General features: G+C 36.4%; 1 pseudogene; it reads right to left on the bottom strand.

Annotated features, from left to right (window-relative positions):
• Window positions 1–386: 386 nt before the first annotated feature.
• LOC116156337 (dynein light chain 1, cytoplasmic-like) lies at window positions 387–10571 on the bottom strand (annotated as a pseudogene).
• Window positions 10572–17762: the final 7191 nt, after the last annotated feature.

Genomic DNA, 17762 nt, shown 5'->3' with positions numbered 1-17762 from the left:
TACTCCAATTGAAAGTCAGGGATGATCAAACTGGATTAAAAAATAACTGCATACTTTTTATCAAAAAATGCACTTTTTATGTAGACACAGATAAGTAAAAGTAAATAATGGAAAAGTTACATTGTGCAAACCCTCATCATTAAGAAAACTGAAATGTCTGTGTTAATAATAGATAAAATAGACTTAAAGCACAAAAATATTTCTTTTTTTTTTTTTTTCTCCAATGGATTTATTTTCTTTAAAGGAATGGATTTTGAAGAGAAGAACATGGGGCAGAGAGGTATGCAATAGAAAATAAATACAAATGTAAGCTGTTTTGCTAATTGCTTTATAGCCACAACAAATTAGTAGAGAATGCCCTGTACACAACAACACAATAAAGGTTCAAAGATTGAGGTGTTGCCTTAGGCAAGGCTGAAGATTTCAGTCTCTGGTATTTGGAATTTAGGCTACAGTCCTTGGTTTTGGATGGATCACTGGGTGTGTGGCACAGTCCATGCTTTTAACCAGATTTGAACAGAAGAATGGCTACTTGGCCCAGGTAGAAGTAGATGAAGTGTTTGGTTTCACGTGTCACCTAACTACCGAAGTTCCTCCCCACAGTGCAGTGCCAGGTAGAGTTGTACTCCTTGTCAAACTCCTTCTTGATATGGGCCTCAATGTCCTCTTTATTATACTTCTCCAGTGCCTGAGTAGCACACTCCATGTAGTCCTGTTGCATCTCCTCGGACATACCGGCATTTTTGATCACGGCCTTTCGGTCACACGTGGTTACCAAGGAGCAGGGCCTGGCCGACCACAACGGTCTCCTGGGGGAGGGGTTGGGGAGGTTCAGACCCGACAAGAGCAGCGATCGCTAGTGAAGCCACAGTGCATCTCACAAAAATATTTCTAATGTTCTTTAATAGCAATGAAAAGTCAATTTATCAAGAAGATAAACTTAGGAGAATTTTGAAATGCATGGAACAAAAACTAAAGGAGTGAAATAAGAAATAGATAAATCCACAATGATAGTTGTAGATTGCAGTACCATCCTTTGAGTAATCAATAGAATAGGAAGACAGAAAATCACTAAGGAGACAGGGTATTTGAACAATACTACAAGAAACTGGACTTAATTGATAGTTGTGGAATACTGTACCTGACAACAGCAGAATACATATTTTTTTCAAGTGCACTTGGAATATTCACTAAAATAAACTATATACTAAGCATAACAGGATTATTAACATACTTAAAATATTTGAAGTTATATGCAGTATGTCCTTCGAGCACAAAGGATTATTATTTAATAATGAACAGGAACTTTCTTCATATTTATAAAAATCCCCAAATAGAAAAAAAAATCAAAAAGAAAATTAGGGAATCTTTTGAACTGAATGGTAATGAAAACACAATATAAGGTTTTTCATTAAGCCAAAGTAGTGCTTAGTGGCAATTTAAGCTTTAAATTTGTGTATTAAACAAGGAAAAATGCCTAAAATTAATGTCTTAAAGAAGGAAATAATAAATAAAGGAAATCAGTGAAATAGAAAAAAATCTATAACATTGAAACTTGTATTTTTTTTGGAAATCATTAATGAATTTGATAATCTAGTTAAACTTATCAGGGAAAAAATTAGAGAACACACAAATGGCCAACATCAGAAATGAAAAAGGAGACATCAAATCCTACAGACATTAAAACAACAATTAAGGAATATTATGAACAATGTTATGCCACTAAATTTGACAAATTAGATGTAACAGACAAATTCCAAAACTTGTACAATAAGAAATGGGAAATCTAAATAGCTCTATATCCATTAAAGACATTGAATTAATAATTAATACATTTCTCACAGTCTGAATGGCTTCTCTGGTGACTTCTACTAAGCATGTATGGAAAAATAAATACCGTTACAACACAAATGTTTTTTAAAAATTCAGGAGAAGAGAACACTGTCTGAACTCATTTTTTTTTGAGGCTAAAATTATCCTGATACTAAAACCAGACTGATACTTTACAAACAAATGAACAAAAATACAGGAGAAAAATCTCTCGTGAACGTAAGAGGAAAAAAATATCCTTAACAAAATCACATCAAATGACATATGAAAAGGAAATACATCATGACAAGTTGGGATTTTCCTGGGAACGCAAGATTGTTTAAACATTTGAAGATTAGTAACTGTAATTCACTATTTTAATAGAAAAAGGAAAATTAACAATATAACCCTCTAAAAATGTAGAAGCATTCAACAAAATTAAATAGCCATTTATTTATAAAAAAAAAAATCTCAACAAAGTAGGAATAGAAGTAAACTTTCTCAGTCTGATAAAGGACATTTATAAATACCCTAAAGTGACAGTTATTAATGCTGATACTTTCCCCCTAAAATTGGAAACAAGATAAGGGTATCTTTTTTAACACTTCTGTTTAGCATTGTAGTAGCTGCTCTAGCCAGTGTAATAATATAAAGAGAAATTTAAAAAGGCAAACAGATTTAATAGAAGTAAAACTATTTTTATTCACAGAGAGCATGTTTGTTGTATATGCAAAATCCCAAGGAATCTACAACAAAACTAGTAGAGCTAATAAGTGAATTCACATCGGGTGCAGGATACACGATTGGTATACAAACAAACAAACAAACAAACAAAAAAACCCAACAATTTTATTACTATGCATATGCAACAAACAATTGAAAACGAATAAAAATACCATTTACAAGGGTATCAAAACATAAAATATTTGGGGATAAACTTTAAAAAATATGTAAATCATATATATTGAAAACTACAATACGTTATTGATAGAAATTAAAGATGTAAGTAAATGGAAAGATATACTATGTCCATGAATTAAGAGACAACATTTTAAAATATAAATTGTTCCCACATTTAGATATATGCACAAAACAATCCTAGTCAGAGTATCAGTAGAGTATTTTTTTTTTTATGGTGGTAGAAATTAGCAACCAGTTTTTAAAATTTAAGAGGCTATACAAAAGCTAAAACAATCATGAAAAAGAAGAACTAGAGAAATTTGGAGAATGTACACTACTTCAAGAGTTACAAACCACGGAAATCAAGACAGTGTGATACGAGTATAAGAAAAGACATATAGATCAATGACCAGATCGAGTGCCCATAAAAATATAGAGACACAAATATGGCTAAGTGATATTTAACTAGAGTGTCAGGAAACTCAGTAGGGAAAGGACAGTCTTCGAAGGAAATGGTATTGGAAAAACTAGATATCCATATAGAAAAATGAACCATTACTCTTGTTTCACATATTATATACTTAGGTAAAACAAAACCTATAATTCTAGAAGAAAATATAGAATTAAGTCTTCTTGATCTTTTCTTAGGACACAAAAACATGAATTATCAATTATAAAAATTAACAAACCTATTCTTTAGAAGACTTACATAAATGAAATGGCAAGCTACAGGTTGCAAGACAATATTTGCATTACATGCATCTGAAAAATGAATTGGTATGTAGAATATATAATGAACTCTTACAATTCAATAACAAATAACCCAGTATAGAATGTGCAAAAGATTTGAACAAATAATCAGGAGGTGTATAAATGGTTGGTAAGCTCTTGTAAAGATGCTCAACATCCTTAATAGTCAGGGAAATAGAAATTAAAACTACAGTGAGATCCTATTGCATACCCGTTAGAATGGCTAAAATTAAGAAGACTGAAAAAGACAAAATGTTGTTGAAGATGTGTAGCAACTGGAACTCTCATACATTACTAAGAGGAGTATAAAATGTTACAACCACTTTGAGAAACTATTTGAGAGCTCTTGTAATATTAAAAATGGAAATTCTATATAATGTAGCAATTCTACTAATATGTTTTTACTCAAGAACAATTAGACATTTGTCCACAAAAAACTTGTATAAGAATGTTCATGGAGACTTTATTTCTAATAGCTAAAAACCTGGAAATGACTTCAACATCCATCAATAAGTGAATGAAGAAACAAATTGTAGTGTATCTATACAAGGAAAACTAATCATCAGTAAAAGGAATAAGCTATTGATACAAGTAACACTGTGGAGAAATCACTACAATACCACTCTAAGTAAATGGAAACAAGATATAAAAGCAGGCATACTTTATGATTCTATTCATGAGAAGCTCTAGAACAGGTAAAGGTAAATTACAGTGTCAGTGAACGTATCAGTAGTTCCCTGTAGCTGAGGTGGGGTAGGTTTAGGGAGGGGGCTTATCTGCAAAGAGGCATGAGGAAATATTTTGAAGTGATGGAAATATCATATATCTTAATTGTGGTAGTGGTTATATTTGCCACAACTTTTTGAAATATAAATAACAATAATGGATGTATGTTAACTATTTGTATTTATACTGGATTATGGTGGGCCTAATCCAATGACTGGTGTCCTTACAAGAAGAGGGAAATTTGGACATAGAGACATGCACAGAAAGCAGACAGTGTGAGATGCCAGGAAGACAGCTGTGTGGAAGACAGAGGCAGAGATTGAAGTGATATATCTACAAGCAAAAGAATGCCATAGATTTCCTGCTGTCCCCTCAAAGCAAGGAAGAAGCAAGGGAGTCTCTTTCCCCAGAACTTTCCATGAGAGCACGACCCTTTCAAGACTTTGATGTCTGACTCCTAGCCTTCATATCTATAAGAGAATAAATTTATTTTATTAGAAGCCCCAGTTTGTAACACTTATTACAACAGCTCTAGGAAACTGATGCAATACTCAATATTTAAAGTGTGATGCAAGAAAATATGGTGCTGTGTAAGAACTAACATAATACTAGTTTGGATTCCTAGGGAAGATCTCTTAATGAAATTATCTAGCTCAGATGGAGAGGTAAGTAGCAGTTAGTTAAGAGTAAGATGAGGGCAGTGAGGAAGAGAAAGGTACCCATGCAGAAAGAACAGCATTTACAAAGTTTCTGAGTCAGCAAAGATCTTGCCATGTTCCTAGACTTGGAGAGAAAGCAGTTTGCTGGAGACTGAGAAGGAAAGGGCAGAGATGAGATTGGAAAGAGGTCTTTTGGATTCAGAGAGTGCCTTTTAAGACACATTAAGGAGTTTATTATTTTTTAAAAATGTAGTGGAAAACCATTTTATGGTTTTGAACAAGAGATTGATAGATCAAATTGGATTTGGTTTTCAATTGATCAGCCTAATTTCTCTATAAAGAAATCATAGAAATACAGGAGAATGAGCAAAAAAGAAAATCAGGAGGATTTAAGAGGATAACTACTGTAGTAATTAAAGTGACAGACATAACTGGCTTAAACTAGGGTGGAGAAATGTGACAGGCAGACTTATTTGAGAACATTTTGGAGATAGACTCACCAGGACTTGGTAATGGATTGGATGTGGGGGTGAAAGAGAGTGAGGTAATAAGAGCAACTCTCTGGTTTCTGGCACAATTAGATGGCTGAAAATGCAGTTTACCATGATGGAAAGACTGAGGGGGAAACAGGTTTGGCAGGAGATCAAAAGTTTTGTCTTGGGTTTTCTAAATATTAGATGCTTGTGAGATATCTAAGAGAATATGTGTCTAAGAAATAGTTGGATAGGTAAACCTAGAGTGTAGAAGCGAGGTCTGGGCTAGAGATACATGTTTCAAATTGTATATATAGGTGATATTTTAAATCATGGAAGTGGATAAGAACATTTAAGGAAAGAGTGTATAGTGATTAAAAGCCTTACACTGAACCCTGAGGAATTCCAATCTCTTCAGAGGTTAGATAAGAAAAGTAGTCAACAAAAGTGGCTGAAAAGACCAGCCAGAAGGGTAGAAGGAATATCTGGAAAGGACAGTGCCAGTGGAAGCAAAATATTCGGAGTGTTAACAAATGAAAGAAAGCATATTCAACTATGTAAAAATAGTTGACATGCCAAGTTGACATACTCTTCACCAATATTCACTGTCCCTCCCTTTTAAAGTCTTGCATGGCAATAGACTTGCTTTTACCAGAAGTGACATGTCACTTCTCGCTAGCACGTATGGCACTTACCTGTTTTCCTTCAGTCATAACACAGCAATGTTCCAAGGAGAGGATGCTCCACCAGCATCAACTTGGCTTCTACAGTGAAGGCACACCATAGCTGATCTGTGATGGACATATAACATGGGTAAAAAATCAGCTGTTGTAGTTGTTTGGGTCTTTTGTTACTAACGGAAAATCTAGCCTGTTTTGAATGATAAACCAAGTAAGGTACATGCAGAAAAGAAGACCCTGGATTTGGCAATATAGATATTTGGTAACATTTGAAAAAGCATTTTCAGCAGTGTGGTAGCTGTAGGTATTAATGTGAAATTACATGAAAAGTGAATGGAAGATGAGGAATTGAAGATAGTCTAAACACTGAAGCATCTTTGTAGAGTGAAGCAGAGAAATAGTGTGGATAAGCAGGGTGGGGAATATGAATACAAAATTTTATCTTTTTAAGATACAGATGGAATTAAAACATGTTGGAACATTGAATGAGACGATTCAGTAGAGAGGAAGAAGGCTAAAGTTGCAGAAGAGAGAATGACTGGAGAATAGTCTCTAAGAAGGGAAAGAAGAGAAAAAGGAGGTAGTTGGGAATCTGATAGGACCTCTGCTTCAGCAGTCAAGAAGAAGTAGATAGGGTGCATGTCCAGGGCTAGGAGAATTTATAATTCTAAACAAAGGTAAATGTCTTTTAAAAATACTCACATTTTGGAACCAACCTTCAACTCAGTTTTATAGCTCCATTTTATTATGTAGGGATTTGATACAGTGTCTTACATAAACCCTCAGTTTAACCAAACTAAATTTGGTTAAAAAAATTCCATTAGGTTTCCATCTGCTTCATTCAGATTTATAGGGTGATTCTACTTGACTTTATAAAATTCTTTGCCTTTAAGATACCCAAGTTAAAATCTAGGTGGTGTTGGAAATCTCTCATTCTTGTGAGTCAGAGTGATTGATCCTTTAAGCAAAGCTTTACTGATGATATTCATTTATGCATGCCCTGCCCTGCTCTATACCTCTAAGCATCAGAGCCTCCTGATCCTCCCATCCAAAAGCATTTCCAGAATCTCCTTAACAGCTTATAGCACTCTCTGCTTTGGGGACTGATGGATAAGACATTGCAAGCTTTTTGGGGAAAGTGTGGCTATCATTTATTTTCTAGGGAATAAGTAGTAGTGCACACATCATGATAAAAATGGATGAGTATGAAGTTATTTCCTAAAAGAATATAAAGATGTTTTACAAGATGCAGTGTAATTGTTAGGATTTGTCCCTGGCCCAGTCTAATGTTGACAGGGACACAGCCAGGATATGTCTGAAACATTTTCCCCAGGGCTTATTGAATAGCAAATGTAATTCCTGGGGGAAAGCTTGATGTTCATGGTCTTTGATGTACTTGCAGTTGAAAGTCAGGATAAAAGCTTCTTCTACGGCTCTGACAGCTTGGCAGATATATTCATGCTAAATCGTGCGGGTTCTTAATGCTTGTATTTTCACAATGTTAATTGTAATTTACCAACATCTTGTTAATTTCAAAGGCATTTATAATGGTTTTGGACCATTCCTGTCTTGAAAGACTCTGGTGAGATCTCTCTTCACACTTAAGCGAGTGGTGGCAAGGAAGATTAAGTAAGTGATCTTTCCTCCTCCTTATCTTTCTTTTCTACCTCTCCTTCGTCGTTTTCTTTCTCTCCCTTGTGTGTGTGTGTGTGTGTGTGTGTGTGTGTGTGTGGAGGGGCTTCTTACTCCCTTTGTCCTATTTATTCTTTTCTAACTTACATGCTAGATAAATTAAATATTCAGTATAAATAAACTTTAAGACTCCATTGCTCCATAAGTTAGTAAAATTACAGTATTATAAATCTATTGATACCAAATACTCAATTTCAGGTGTCACTCACAGCCATTTGGGTATTATCTCTTGTTTCTTGTATATATGAATGGCTGCATACATAAAATACTTAACATAGGACTAGTAACTTAAAAACTTAAAAAATTTTTTATTGAAATGTAGTTGATTTACAATGTTAGTTTCAGGTATACAGCAAAGTGATTCAGTTCTACATATACATATATATTTTTTCTCTTTCTTTTCAAATTGTTTTCCATTATATGTTATTACAAGAAATTGAATATAATTCCCTGTGCTATACAGTAGGTCCTTGTTGTTTATCTATTTTATATATAGTAATGGTGTCTGTTAATTCCCCAAATCTGAATTTATCCCTCCCTGCCCTTTCTCCTTTGCTAACCATAGTAAATTATAAATGTCTAACAATCTTCTCTCCTTTTATATACCCTGATCTTGGTCTCATATTGACATTGCTCAAGTACTGTAAGGCCTAATATTTCAAGTGCTTCTTGATATCTTTGAGCCTCACAGGGCCCCAAAGACCTAACTGTGAGTTGCTTCCCTTGCTCTTGTCAGATGTACTTTCCGCTGGCAAAAAAGGCTCCCCGCCCAGCTAGCTCCCCTGTTAACTGGACTAGCTGCACCCTACCTGGTCCTCAACCTGATGGATTACACTTCCCTTCCTGCACATAGAATTACTCAACAAGCCAACCACATCCTACGGCAGGAACAAGGTGCACATTACCCTCTTGCTACTATAAACTTTCTACCCACAGCCACTGTTGGTTCACTCTGCTCCTGAATGCAACCCCTGCACAGTATATAGTGTCTCCTTCCCTTGAGCTGTGAGTATATATGACTAACAAACTTCTCTCAATCTCGTGTGTCCATTGTTGGGGAGCATGTGCTCAGGCATCTTGTAATATTTAGAGAAGGAGATCCTTTTTTTACCAACGGGATGAGTAGGATATAATCAGAAACATCTCATTTCTATCTTCATAGAGGAACAAATATCACATCCTGCTGGATTTTAATCAGGCTTAAAGTCTCTATGATTAATCTAATTTCACTTTTATTTTCATATACAAACTTTAAAAGAGTGATAAGTTTTGACACTATTTAAAATTTTGGATAGATTTAGGCTATTGCTTCTTTCCTTTTCAGCTGTTTTCAGTAATTTATATACATATGCATACATACATGCATATTTTAAGCTACTTCAGCTTTTATAATGGTTTTGAACATGGTTAGTAGAAGTTGCCTTTACAACAATTTGAAAACAATGTTAAAAAAATGATCTATTTATTTTTGAAAAATTGCCTATCAAAGTGATTGCCCAACTCAAACAAATCTGTCATTGTTTGTATGTGTATATCTAACTGTGACCCTGTTGTCTAGAGAAACTCTTTTGAAATTAAAAAAGAAATTAGTGAGTCATTTTTAAATCTAAGTGGATTAGTGGCTAAGGCTTGCAATAACATAAACAATCAGTGGAGGTTATAACTAAATTTCTCTACCCAAAGTATACTTTCTAAGTCAGTGAAGCCTTAAATTACTGAATTCGTTCATTCATTGATTCAGCATGTACTTATTATACTCCTATGTGTGTACTAAGTTAACTATTTTGGAGGGTGCTGAGAGGATAATAAAAATTGCTTAGGACATAATACCAGGCTAAGAATCTAAGCCAACTCATAAAATTACAAAATTGTAGAGCTGGGAATGACTAGAATTTCGGCTCAGAGAATCAGAGTCTTACCAAAGATCACACAAACTCTGTTAGCCTGATAGGCTGCAATGTGTGTTATAAAAGTGATTCACTGAATGGCAGTGACAAGAAAAGCAGTTCTCTTTCAAGTGCCGAAACATGTGAAGAAATCAAAATATGTTATAGGAGATAAGAGAGATATGCGTAGGTAGTCCTTATTTATGAGAGTTCATGAAGAAAGGAGGTTTTTAGCTGAGCCCAGGAATGGTTTAATATAACTTTCACATGCAAGGGGGAAAGGCTAAGGACATTTTTATTAAAAGGGGTATCAGAAGCACAATTCTCTATATTTAGGAATGTGGTGAATGTATGCTTGGGTCCATAGGGTTACTGACTGAATTAGAAGTTAAATTGCTTTTTAGAAATAAGAGTAGATAGTAAAATAAGAAGTTAGAAAATATTAGTGCAATAAGTTAGCTAGTAGAAGTGTTAGTAAAATTCTAATATTTCTATGATTTTAGAGAGTTGATGTGGTTGCAGAATACTTCTAAAATAAACAAGAAGAAGCTTAGGCACTTGAGAAATCATGCTTACCATTGTTTGTTGTCTGCCTCATGAGAAGTTTGAAAGACCAATTTAATTTCCATGGATGTTAGAAACGTTGCTCCAACTTGGCTTGTCTCATTATTCTCCATCACACCTCACCAAAATTGATTCCTGCTGATGACTAGACATGTCCACAGTTGTTTGAACCAATGTTAATAATGATTATCATTTATTCAACATCTACTGTGTGCTCATGCACTGTGATGCAAATTAAAATACCTTTCTCTTGTATTGGAGAAAGTGATATCTTGTTAGGGTAGATATATGCGTCTCTCTTTTTGTGCTAGAAAATGAAAGTTATCCATCATTCATGCCTAGAGGGAGGAAGTGGGGTACACCTTTTGTACCAGCATCTTGAGAGTAACTCACCTTGGAAATTGACTCATATTTGGGCTTTGAAGCTGTCATTTCCCCTATGAGAAGATAATTGTAATAGGGCCAGAACTGACAAGTGGTGTTTTGATGTAAACAATGAACAAACCAACAGATCAATAAATGCTGAGCAAGGCATGCTTCACGTCAGATTATATTGACTTACTGTAAAAATAATGGAGTGACAAAATGAAAATGTGTTATGTTTTATCTGAGTTATGGTCATAGCAATATAGAAAGTAATAGATTAACTCAGATAAGACTTGCTGCAAAAAAAGCATCAAGAACAACTGTAAGAAAATCAATTTGCGAACACCTTCATGGAAGCCACTTTCTAAGGAACAATCACCACACTTTACTAAAGAAAAAGACCTGTCACACTTACTTGTTCACTATCGGTAATATAGGACCAGGCTGGCCAGGAATTACATTTTTATTTTAGCTAAGGATTTGACCTTCAACAGAGGTTGTTTTAGTAATGTTATTACTCAGAGGCATCAGTTCAATGTCCTAGAGCATCAAAATTCAAAATCTTGAGTGCTTTTTGACAAGATCTTGGAAGTAAAACGGTGATGGACAATGATCTGTATCTTTGGACCAGTATGATGAGTAGACAGCCCTGGCTGTTAACTCTTTCATTTCTGCCTAGCCTTTGAGTCAGGGTTGCATGCTTCTCAGAGTGGCCTTACCCAATGGCTAATCCAGACTGTGCTATGTATGACAGGCTGCATCCACCCAACATGGAACTGCTCTAACAGGTAATTTTTACACCAGAGCACCCTGCTGGCTTGTAGACACTTTGTCAGAATCTCCTGCTTGGTTCTGTTTTTTTCTTTTTTCCTTTCATGGGTGTTTCTTGCTAATGAAACTTTTGTACTCTTAACTCTGTCTCAGAATCTGCTTCCTGAAGAACTCAAGTGACACAGAGGTCTGGTAAAACAGCCAGTTAGATGGAATTTGGGATCTGGATTGCTCACCACCTGATGGGTAATGAGGATCCTATCCCAGGTAGTACCCCTGGCAAAAATACCTTATTCTTGGCACAAAGTTGTGGCCTAGTTGCTAAAATTTCATTAGTGGACACTTTGGAGATACTTCTAAGAGAGGAGATGCAGTGGAAGGGTACAAAATACTGATGACCAAACTCGAGATTCAACATTTACAGACCTTCAGAGATGATTGAATGCTCAGCCAAGGCAGGACTGTTAAGCCAAAGTTAGCATCTGCTTGGAAAACCTGAACCCTGACACATTTGTGTGGGTGTTCCTCCAGCTTTTTGCTCCATCAATTTCTCTGACTCCTCGGATCCTCTAGAGGTGATCCATGCTTCCTTATTAAAAACTAGCACATCACTATGTGGAAAGATACTACTGAGGTCTTTCTTGTAAGGCATCAGGGACTCCTCTCAGGATTACCTCCTACTCTCTTAGCTTTTAGGCCAATAACTAGAGTTAATTTGAAGCATAACTAAGCTGGAGATAAGGTGGACATGAAATGGGAGGAGAGGACTTTATACCAAAGTATCTCCAAAAAATTAGCCAGCATGAACCAGCAAGAGCTGCAGGAATTTACTTGGGACTGGATTTAGTGGGTGCCAGAATCAAATCAAAGAGGCCAAAATATAAATTTGAATAAGGGGAAATGTATTCACATGGGACACACTCTCAGGATACTGGCTTAATATCCTAACAAGGACCAAGGTGATGGAACAAAGTTGCTGCAAACATGACCCCTAGAAACAACAGCCCTTGTTGAATGAAATTGAAATGACTGAATTGCCATGAAAAATGGTAGAGGAAGGGATTAAAAAAGCTTGAAAATGGGCATGCTAGAGTGGATATATTACGTGAGCCCAGAAAACCCATCAGAAGACCCACAGTAAAGTTAGGAGGACATAACATTCACCAAGCCCATCAGAAATGCATTAGTGTGAGAGGGGTCCAGGATCATGAAAATGTGTAGCAGAGACGTTCTCTGAAAGTTTGGGTTTATGGGAAGGAGGTTGTAATGGAACTTGGCTTTTTGATAGCAATAGGGATGATATAGTTCTGAAGTAATATAGACCAGGAGTGGCGCTTAAATTCTAGAAGCCAGGAGCCACAATGATTATAACATCTGTTAAGGTCAGAGGAGCAGCACCGGAACTTGACCCACAGAGAGTTGTGAAGATGGTAATAGAATGCAGAATTTTAAGGGAAAAATAAGTGGGTAGCTAAGATACTGCTTAGTATGTGTGATCAAAGGAAAGAAAGATGGATGAGCAGGAAAAGGAAGATCATAGCCTCCATAAAATGCCACATCATTTGCCCAGTCTCCATAACCGTGCCAGTTTTCAGGTCTGGAACCTATTGATTGATGAGGTGGCAAGGCCGTCAGGAAAAAGGAACTTGTAGCAGCACCAGCATGTCCTGTAATGATTTTCCCAGTCTCTCCCCAAAGGACTGATAGCCTACTCAGTGACTGGTATATTGGGAAGAAGAAATACGGAAACATTTGAGTATTGGACATAAGACTTCAGCTGCCCTAATACCCAGAGGGCTGACACATCGTCATTGCTGCACCCCCATTAAAATGACGACATACAGGGGTGAAGTAGTAAATATAATCTTGGCCAAAATCTAGCTTAGAGTGGATCCACTGCATCTATAAATACAACTAATCTTTATTTCCGTGGACCCTGAATGTATAATTGGGATTGGCATTCTTGACAGTTGGAGAAACCCTCAGCTTGGATCCTTGCTCTGTAGTGAAGAAGGCTAACCAGAAGCCACTGAAACAGCCCCTCATTGGCCAGGGTGGTGGGGTAGAAATAAGTGCCACTTCTAAAGACCTAATAAATCTCTATTATATCTCTGTTTAATTTGCCACTCTGGCCACTGCAGAAACCGTATGGGTCCTGGAGAATGATTATAGACTACCTTAATGTCAACCAAGTGATAGAGTTAATTACAGCTGCCATGCCATACATGATATTATTCCTAGAGCATGTTAGTATGATCTCAGGTACATGGTATCTGGCCACTGATTTGTTGAATGCATTTTTTTTTTTTCTATTCCAGTAGAGAAAGAGGGTCATAGTTTGCATTCATACAGAACAGAGAACAATATGCACTTACACATTTGTCCCGGTGCTTTACTAATTCCTCTGCTATCTATCATAATATAATCCAAAGAGCTATGGACAGACTTGATGTTCCCCAAAACATCACATGGATCTAGTACATAAGTGATATTATGCTGATCAAGCAGAATGAACAAGAGGCAGCAAGAATGCTAGAGATACTGGTAAGATACATGCCCCCCAAATAGTGGGGAATTAACCTGACAGTAAGAAACTAAATATGTGTCCTTGGAATGATATTATTCTTTGAGAAGATCAATCAGGCTCTTGATATCAAGTTAACTATTTTGGGCCCCCTCTGTCCTGGAAATATCAGCAGTTCTTTCTCATAGCAATAGACACATCCTGGATGCTATCTTTCTTTCCTGCAGAGCATCAATCAAAATCACAATCCATGGCTTATGGAATACTTGGTCCCTGGGCATTATTTCTCTACAATATGATGCCTGACCAAGGGACCCACTTAGTGAAGAGGGTGAGAAGGTGGGCCCATGACCATAGGTTCCATTGGTTGAGTTATATACTGCACCATCCAAAAGTAGCCAGCCTGACAGATCACTGGAATGGTCTACTGAAGGCACAGCTGAAGTACTAGGTCAAAGGCAATAGTTTGTGAAGGTCAGGGGCTATACTCAAGGTTGTAGTATACCCATTGACTTAAAGAATCTATATGATGCTCTGAGCCCAAGAGGGAGAATTAATTGGTCTGGGTACAAAGAATTGGAAGCAGGCATGCCTCCACTTACCATTGTTCCCAATGACCCACGGGGGAACTGTTTGCCATTGCTGCAACTCTGAGCTCTGTAAATTAGAGGTATTGTTCCCCAAAGGAATGTCACTCTTGTCAAGGGATGCAACAAGGATTTATTTGAACTATAAGCTATAGTTACTACCTGAGCACTTGGACTCTTTGTGTCCAGGAACCAGGAGTCAAGAAGGGGAATCATGACATTGGTAGGGATAATTGACCTGATCATCAAGAGGAGGTAGGGCTGCTATTACTGTGGGGACAAGGAATAATACATATGGAGTTTTGTACCCACTTGGGTGCCTATTAGTAATCACTTGATCCACTGTGATTATAAATAGATAAGTTCAGCAACCGTTATGTAAGAAAGATATATGTTTATCAAGGCTCCGATTTCCCAGAAGTGACGATTTTGGTCATATCTCCAGGTAAGCCATTGCGATCACCAGAGGTGATGGCTGAAGGCAAGGAAAATTTAAAATGGAAAGGGAAGGAAGAAGATGACTTCAGCCTTAGAACCAACAACAGTGACAGGGTTTGTACTTCTTTTCCCTAACTCAGCTTTTCTAGGTTCTTCCTTTGGAAGAGAGCTTAGAGTCCTGGAGCTCCCTGCACATAAATGGAGAAGTGGATCCACATGGTACAGAGGGTATGCTATAGCAGACACAGAGATACAGTGCTCAGATTCCTCCTCAAAAGGAGCTCATTGCCCTGTTTTGAAAACTGTTCCTAGCTGAAAGCTTCTAGCTGTTAACATGTTCAGGTCCATGTCCCATTTGAGTGAAGATGACCTCCTAGTGGTGCCCCCAGACAGTGACAGAGAAAGACTCTTGTACGAAGATCTAGCCATTTTTGCCCTGTGCAGAACTCCTTTAATGGGTACTTTTCCCTTCGGAGCTCCCCTTTAGCTTATCCAAGACATTGTCAAATCTGCAATTCAGACTGCTGGCTCCCCTACACAGTCCTGCTTCCTACCTTTTCCTTTCACAAATGTCAATCCTTAATAACACATTACACTCTTAACTTCTCTGAACAGTCAAATGGCTCACAAAAAGTAAAACATCTACTCGATATACATTAAAACTTGTGTGACACTTTGGCACTATTCCTGAAGAAAAAAACAAGCCAGGACATGCTCCAGATCAGTGATTAGAAAAATCTAGGGTAAAGGGATAGAAAAGAGGTTGCAAGGAGATATATAAAAGCAGACAAGAAGGTTTAGGAGTAAACAATCTTGGAAGATGAGGGATAAAAAAATAGTCTACAGTGCTGAAATGTGCACCATATTCTGGAAAACTAAAACTAGGGAGCTGTTTTAAGGGTTAATGGGATTAAATTTAAGATTAGTAGGAAGAAATATTTTTTATTGTTATGGGTAACTATAGTCTTCGAATGGCTATTTCTGTGATGGTAAATACATAATCATTAAGTAAATGCTAGAGACTTTATATTTATATTTATTTTTGAAGTTGATTTTGGGGAATATACCCATTCTTTCTTACAATGAATTTTTTGAATTTGCTGTCAGAGTTAGAACATTGTGTGAGGTACCTGGGGTTAGGGGGGAGAGGTACCCAGATTCATATACTCTTAGATTTGGATGCTCCCTTTTTTGACATAAGTGTTCTCTTTCTTGGGAATAAATATCTTTAATTTTATTTATCTTAGAAGAGAATATCCGGAGAAAAGCACAATGACTACTTTCAAATACTTGAAAGACTGATGCTATGGCCAAGGGTAAATAGTGGAAAAAAGCACATAATTAACCTAGTACAGAGAAAACTTGCCCACAGAGACATCTTCAGAAAGTTTTAATCTTCCTGTCACTCAGAGTATTCAAGAATTCAAAGAAAGGCAGACATATCAAGGTGGTCATGGAAGAAACTTTGGGGGGTCATCTTACTAGCTGATGTTAAGACTCCCATTCTTAGTTGAAAGAATAGAAGTTAGAATCTAATGCTATATGAAGGCTTATTCTTCAGAATATCTATTAAATGTTTATAGAATTAAAAACACAGTAAAAGGGGCTAAGATATAGAGGCTATAAGATATATGGAAGATATAGACTGGATATATAATAAATATAGCTAACAGCAAAAATGTGAAAGGAATATTATACAGTTGTAAAATCTTCTAGAGGACATAAAGTCTATATAAAATCCTCATCTAGGATTGTTATCTAGGATTATGGAATTCTGGCCTATTCTGAGGGTGGGACAGCAGACATCAATATATTTGAGTATCTTCTAATGTCTTGCCTGGTCCCAAGAGTTAGTTCTTTGAATTTGTACTGTTTTTGGAAGAATATGAAGTGTATCCAGGAAATTTCTATTTTAAGTTAGGACAGCCCTGTCACAACTGTAGTGAAGAAGGCTATCACCTTTAGTTTTGGCTTTTTATGGTCTAAGGAGGATGTCTTATTATATATCATATGTCCATAAGAAGAATGGTTCTGGTGTGGTAAAAATGTATAGGGAGGTTTTATTTTATGTGAAGAAACAAAAATGATGATAAATCCGTATTATGTTCATAAAGCTAATACAAAATGAATTTATGGCTTTTAGAAGTAGTTTAAAGCCTGCTTGAAAGACTTAAAAGCCCAAAGAATAGTGATGAAAATAATTTACAACAGCTTGTCATCTATAGATTTTATTTTCATGTTTATATGAAAATTTCAATTTGTATTTACACTTCATGTAGATTCTTTTTTATTTTTAACATTTTTTATTGATTTATAATCATTTTACAATGTTGTGTCAAATTCCAGTGTTCAGCACAATTTTTCAGTTATTCATGGACATATACACACTCATTGTCACATTTTTTTCTCTGTGAGTTATCATAACATTTTGTGTATATTTCCCTGTGCTATACAGTGTAGTCTATTCTACAATTTTGAAATCCCAGTCTATCCCTTCCCACCCTCCACCCCCCTGGTAACTACAAGTCTGTATTCTCTGTCTGTGAGTCTATTTCTGTCCTTTATTTACGCTTTGTTTTTGTTTGTTTGTTTGTTTTTGTTTTTGTTTTTTAGATTCCACATATGAGCGATCTCATATGGTATTTTTCTTTCTCTTTCTGGCTTACTTCACTTAGAATGACATTCTCCAGGAGCATCCATGTTGCTGCAAATGGCATCATGTTGTCGGTTTTTATGGCTGAGTAGTATTCCATTGTATAAATATACCACTTCTTCTTTATCCAGTCACCTGTTGATGGACATTTAGGCTGTTTCCATTGGCTATTGTAAATAGTGCTGCTATGAACATTGGGGTGCAGGTGTCATCCTGAAGTAGTTTTCCTTCTGGATACAAGCCCAGGAGTGGGATTCCTGGGTCATATGGTAAGTCTATTCCTA

This window comes from Camelus dromedarius, chromosome 1 (genome assembly GCF_036321535.1).
Source record: "Camelus dromedarius isolate mCamDro1 chromosome 1, mCamDro1.pat, whole genome shotgun sequence".
NCBI lineage: Eukaryota > Metazoa > Chordata > Mammalia > Artiodactyla > Camelidae > Camelus > Camelus dromedarius.
Note: the sequence above shows the minus strand (reverse complement) of the source record. Positions and strands in the feature narration are given on the sequence as shown.